Source organism: Chaetura pelagica, unplaced genomic scaffold (assembly GCF_000747805.2).
Source record: "Chaetura pelagica isolate M959 unplaced genomic scaffold, ChaPel_1.0 scaffold67, whole genome shotgun sequence".
In the NCBI taxonomy this organism is placed as follows: domain Eukaryota; kingdom Metazoa; phylum Chordata; class Aves; order Apodiformes; family Apodidae; genus Chaetura; species Chaetura pelagica.
Genome location: NW_009954107.1, coordinates 390332 through 396613, shown reverse-complemented (window position 1 = coordinate 396613; position 6282 = coordinate 390332).

The window sequence follows — 6282 nt, the reverse complement described above, 5'->3', positions numbered from 1 at the left end:
AAGGTTAAGTGGCATGTGCACAGAGATGATGCTCTTGGATGAAAATTTCAAAGCTGTTGAACTCTATTATGGCTTTATTTTTGAGGGCTGGCTTCCCAACAGCAGCAGCAGAGTGTCTGCAGATTCTAAGCATTACTGGGCCATATCTGTGTTGCTCACAATGAAGGGGACCGGAAGACACACTGAACAAAACTGGTCTGTTACAAGGTGAGAGTAGAGAACAGGTTACTGTGCAAATTATTGGTGAAAGGATTGTTGTTTCTCATTTGCTTTTGAGCTGTGATAATAGCAGAGATTTATGCTTCTATGTAGTTTCAAACGGGGAATGATCAATGGTGATTTGAGAGCTTGAGAGGTACGCTGAGGTCTGCTGAGGTTTGGGCTACCCTGTGCTGTACTTTTTGAGACAGGTGATGAACACAGAACCATTGCTTAGATGAAGCAGAGGAAGTGGTGTACCGATTGTCATTTGAAAGGCGGTGATACCTGACTCCCAACAGTCTGCAGTAGCTGCTTTTATTAGTCTTATCATGTCCTAAGGAATCTGACGTTTGAGTAGTGTTCTTGGAGCTTAATGAAGGCATGCACAGATAATCCATCCCCCAGCTGGTGCATCAGGATGATGACACACATAACTTCAGTCTTTTGGTCTCTGAGAAAGCCAGACATGGGACTCTTCCATGTAGTGAGAAACAGTGTCTGGCAGCCCATGAGGCACTGATGCAAGTAATGTCACTTAAGCTTATAGAGATGGATTGCCTTGTGAAGGTCCTTCCAGAACCTGCTGATACTTCTATCAAACAGCATATGACTAATTGTCCTTATTTTTTATTTGAATTACAAGCTGCTGCTTTTTCCTCTGGGTTTGAAGGGTGTTCTGGTCATTTTCTTGGGATTCTCATCAGTGAGCAGCCTTGCCTGGTTTAGACAGGCCTGATGGGCATCATCACTCCCATCATATGATCACAGAATAGAATCACGGAATGGTTTGGGTCGGAAGGGACCTAAAAGATCATCTAGTTCCAACCCCCCTGCATGGGCAGGGACACCTTCCACTAGACCAGGTTGCTCAAAGCCCCATCCAACCTGCCCTTAAAGACTTCCAGGGAGAAGGTATCCAAAACTGCGCTGGACAACCTGTTCCAGTGTCTCCCCACCCATAAAGTAAAGAATTTCTTCCTAATGTCTAACCTAAGTCTATCCTCTTCCAGCTTAAAACTATTACCCCTCATCCTATCACTACACACTGGTAAAAAGCCCCTTCCTTGCTTTCCTGTACGTCCCTTCAGGTGCTGGAAGGCCTCTGTAAGGTCTCCTAGGAGTCTTCTCCAGGCTGAACAACCCCACCTCTCTCAGCCTGCCCAACCCTTGAATCATCTTTGTGGCCCTCCTCTGCACTTGCTTCAAGAGCTCTATGTCCTTCCTGTCTTGAGGGCTCCAGAACTGGATGATGAAGTGGGGTCTCACGGGCAGAGACGCAGAATCACCTCCCTTGACCTGCTCGTCACACTTCTTTTGATGCAGCCCAGAACACTGTTGGCTTTGTGGGCTTCAAGTGCACACTGCCCACTCATGTGGGGCTTTTGTTTGACCAGCACCTCCAAGTCCTTTTCTTCAGGACTGCTCTCTTTACATTCTCTACCCAACCTGTATTTTGCTTGAGTTTGTCCCAACCCAGGTGCAGGACCTTGCACTTGCCTTGTTGAACTTCATGAGGTTAGCATGGGCCCACCTTTCCAGCCTGTCAAGGTCCCTCTGGATGGCCTCTCTTCCCTCCAGTGTGTCAACCACAGACACAGCTTGGTGTCATCCACATGTAACCTTGGTAGTGTCTGACCCAGCCTTTCTGCTCATGGGGTCACAAGGTGACCTTCAATGAAGAACAAACATTTAATGTGTGTGTATGAGTGAATTCCTGGAGCTACAGATCCACACCTCTCAGCAAATGTATTGCAACTTTTTGAAGTATAAGAATGGCTTCTTTTTGGCTCAAGAGGAATTTTTTTTTTTCTTCTTTCCCACCCCTTCTTTGTACATTAACTTGAAAGCCTTTGCCCTTCAGTCATCTAGGTTTCTCTGATAGTCATGTGCTTTCATTTGCTCTAACAGATGACAGCAATTGACTCTGTTCCAGGACACTTTAGTGCCAATTTGCTGAACTGAATCCTTGCTTGAAACAGCCAGGAGATTGCGTGCCTTCTGTTGGAATCCTTTTAAAAGGGCTCCAAAGTACTTTGGAGCATCTCCAGCGGGCCTGTCTCTGGAGACAGAACCACTGTTCTGAGGGCTAACTTGTCATAGGTTTGGGAGTTAAACTATATCTTGCAGCATAGAGGGAAGAATATTTTCCTTTGTGTCCAGCAGAGAGAGACAAGCCACAAACCAAGCCAACAAAAACAATCAACAACCCATGAAGTAAGAAGAACCCAAAACTCAGATGAAAAAGGGCATCAATGGCTGGATGTGTTGACCCCATAGATTTGAAGTAGCAGGTCTTCCCTCCTTCCTTGTCTCTACTGAGGAGAGAGAAAAAAACACTGGAAGGCATTAGAGGCAACTGAGAATCAGCTGGACGAGTGGTTTCAGATGCTCTAGAAACAATGGTAGTTCTGATCTGAGCTTCATTTAGGTCCTGTGAGATCTGATTTAGGGCAAATGGAGGTTTCCATGGCCTGGTCGAATTACTCAGTTAAAGCACAAGTCTGCTACTGTCTCATGAGCCATCAAGAAGTTTGTAATGCATCAGGAGGAAATATATGTAGGTTGTAATCTAAACAGAGGGATTCACCCCCATTTGGTTATGTCTAGGTGGTTGATCAACAGCAACATGGTTACCTGTAACATGCCAGAGCCAGATTTTTCTTGGAGGTACACCATGAAAGGGTAGAAGCTAATAGTTGCAAGGTGTGGCATAGGAAATTCTGACTGAATGAAAAGAAAAATCACAGTGTGCCTGTGCCTCAACCAGTCCTTCCATCTTGAGGTGTAGGAGCAGGGGCAGTGCAGGATGTATGTCTGTGTGGAGGAACAGGGCTTGGATAAATTTGTAGTGTTGTTTATTCTGAGCTGGGTTTGAGGCTTCCTGCTTTGTAGATTGGCCATGGACCAATCATGGTTTGGATGTGGGAAACTGGTACCCAAGTTTGGAGGGCATATGGTGTGCATAACAGCTGTAGCAGGTATTGTGCTCTGAGCTTGGAAAATTTGGGTGTCTACTAAACCGGCTGGTTGTTTAATTAATTGGGGATTTCCCTCAAGGGGAAGTTTCCTGAGAGTTATTTCCTCCTTTGCATGCTTCGTTGATTCTTAGTAGCAAAAATGAAAGCTCTGACTAAGGAGGGGTAGGTAGGCTGAGTATGTGTGGTTTGTCTCATGGCTGGAAGCAGCTGCCCTAGCTGATCTTTACCACTGTTTACTGTACCTAAGAACAAACAGGTTTTGGGTTAGTCTGTTCTACAGATTTTATATTTTCCTGTATTTCAGCTTTTAAATTAAACAAACCCTCAGAAATTGGACTTTTCTAGTTGTCTTAAAATTTTTTCCACTCTTCTAGACATTTTTTTAATTTGTTTTTTTTTGGGTTTTTTTTAACACCTCAGCCAAAAATGAGAAAGAGGAGGGTGGGGGTTGAACTAGTATATTTTTGCATGGTAACTTGTTCAGTTAGGCAGATGATATGTTTAGCATTTTTACTCTCCCAAGTGCAGAATACAAGAAGGTGATTTGGCATTCAGAAGGTTTAAGTGGGGGGGATCCCTGACAGAGCGACAGTTATTAGAGTCAGAGGATTTTGGAGTGTACTAAAGAACATCTGACATTGATAGCAGAAGCCTTGTAATCAAAAGACCTTACCCTTCCAACCCCTTACCTCTCAAACACTCCTTTCTGAAAACTGGGGGGTGGATCCCTGGTCTGAAGAGGTAGAAATTTCCACCTGAAAGGAGAGGTGCCATCTGTGCAAGCACTGATTGCATAGGCTGGGAGAAGGTTGCTTGCTTGGATACTTCTTGTAGTATCAGCTATACCTACAAAGCAAAATTAATAACCCTAAACCACAAGGTACGTTGTTGGAGGTGAATACAACATCGTTGTTGGTTCTGATACTTTACATATGTGTTTGTTTATACCTCCTAAGATGAGGTCTGTTCCTTTTTGTTGCAGGAAACATGTTGACTCATCTTGAGTGTGCTATAACTGTACTTTATTAACAGCCTTTGTGGTGATGCACAGTATGTGTGCAGTAATGTCAAATATTTCTGATTCAAGCCACAGGATGCTTAAGAGGCTAGTTTTCCATTTTTATTAAATGGAAAGTCTTAAGACTTTCTGAAAGCACTTAGGGCCTTCACAGGATATATAGCATACAAATTCAGAGTGTGGAGTTGCACATGCTCAGAATTTGTATGTTACTAGATTAAAAAAAAAAACAAAAACAAAAACAAAAAAAGCCCTGACTTTCCTCTCTATACAAATCATCCTTTTCCTTGATTATGAAAGCACAATGCTTAAAAGAAAGTTATCACTGCTTGTAATTTATGTACTTTAATGTTGAGTTGTTTTGGTTTTTTTCTGTGATTTATTTCAGTACTGTCTGACACATGTATTTCAGATGGTTTTCATTTTTAAAAGTGAAAGATTGGTTGGATAACTTTGAGGTTTAACCAGTACTAAAGTACCTTGAATCATTCACAAGGTACTTAATGTACTTCACAAGTGTTAGTTTCTAACATTCAAAAAAGTTACCAAGTCAGTATGTGTTCAAACACAAAACCACACCTAAATCTATATCATCACTGTATTGCTTTTTATGTGCTATCCTTCCTTTGTGTAAGGTGCTTTATACTGCAGCCATCCTGAAAGGCCTACTAGGCATTACCTACAAAAATATTTAAGGTGGTGCTATAGTTGGCAGATTTGCAGTTGGCAAGGGAAGAACACTTGGTACATTTTACATGAGTAAGATCTTGATCTTCATTTAACATGGGAGGGGCATGTCAAAATGCTGCTTGTCCTTTGTGTAGTGCAGCAGCAGGCAGTGGCTGGCCAGTACAGGAGCTGAGTGGTCTCCACTCTTGCTGGTGAGAACTCAGATGCCATCTTGGTAGGGATCAGATGCTCAGTGCATCAACCCCTTGACAAGAGAGCATGGGTCCCTACTGCCAGGACAGCCAGACTGCATGTTCTCCTTGGCTGATTTGCCACTACTTCCTGATCTTAAGTGGGTCAAGCTTGGCATTTACAGATGAAGGGATTAAAAAGTGGTATAATCTAGGAGGAACTGCAGTGAGGAAGAGACAAAGACAAATGGGTGTGCTTGGCTGGGTAAGGGGTGGGTGAACTCTTTTAGAGTTAAAAGAAATAAGGGGAAGAGAGGTAGAGACTTACAGGGGCAGAGGGAATATTACAGTAAAGAAAGATCTGACAATTGATGGCCAACCTGCTCATTTGAGTTGATCATATTTGTCTTTGAGGGTTTAATGGCAGAAAGCAGATATGTATTTTTGTAAATAAATATGATATTCATTAGAATTAGTGGTTAATTTTAAGTATTTGATTCTAATGATAGTTTTCCTGGGATTTCAGAATATCACTTTTTGATTGTTCATTTTAACAACTGATAACATGGCAGGACTCTGTACTTCTCACAGAAATAGTTACACTGTATCTCTGACACATGCATAGGATCTAACACTAGATAGAAATGCACTGCAAGAAATACCACACAACAGGAGCAGATTTGTAGAGCATAATGGACCTGAAAGTCACACTGTATGTATTTGGGCTAGCCATAATCAGATCCCATGGACTGAATGCTTACTGCTAGTTTAATTGCACTTGTTTCATGCTTGGAGAACATTTTAAAGGTTAGTTTCATCTGAGAGATTTGCTCACTATCTTATGCAGTGCAAGTTACAAAGAACTGTCAAGAACAGCAGGCTCCTGATCCAAACTAAAATGTTAACACTGACACACCTTACATCTGTTAACAATTTAACCTATAGAGCCATGGATTTTTTGATTGAAACTGCAGTTTGAATGGCTGTGTCAGCCAAGATGATGACCACCACATACAAACAAGGTTTTTAATTTAAAATCAAAGCTTATTAGTGGCTTTAGCTTAAAAATGGCTCTAGCTTAATGGTACAAAATCACACACTTAAGTTGCTTTTTTCTCATATTTAAGACCCTTTAGCCACTAACAATGTTTGAATAATTTCCTTAGGAGTAAAAGTTTTGAAATGGTGGTGGGTTTTGTTGGCTTAATGTAAAGCTTTTCAGTCT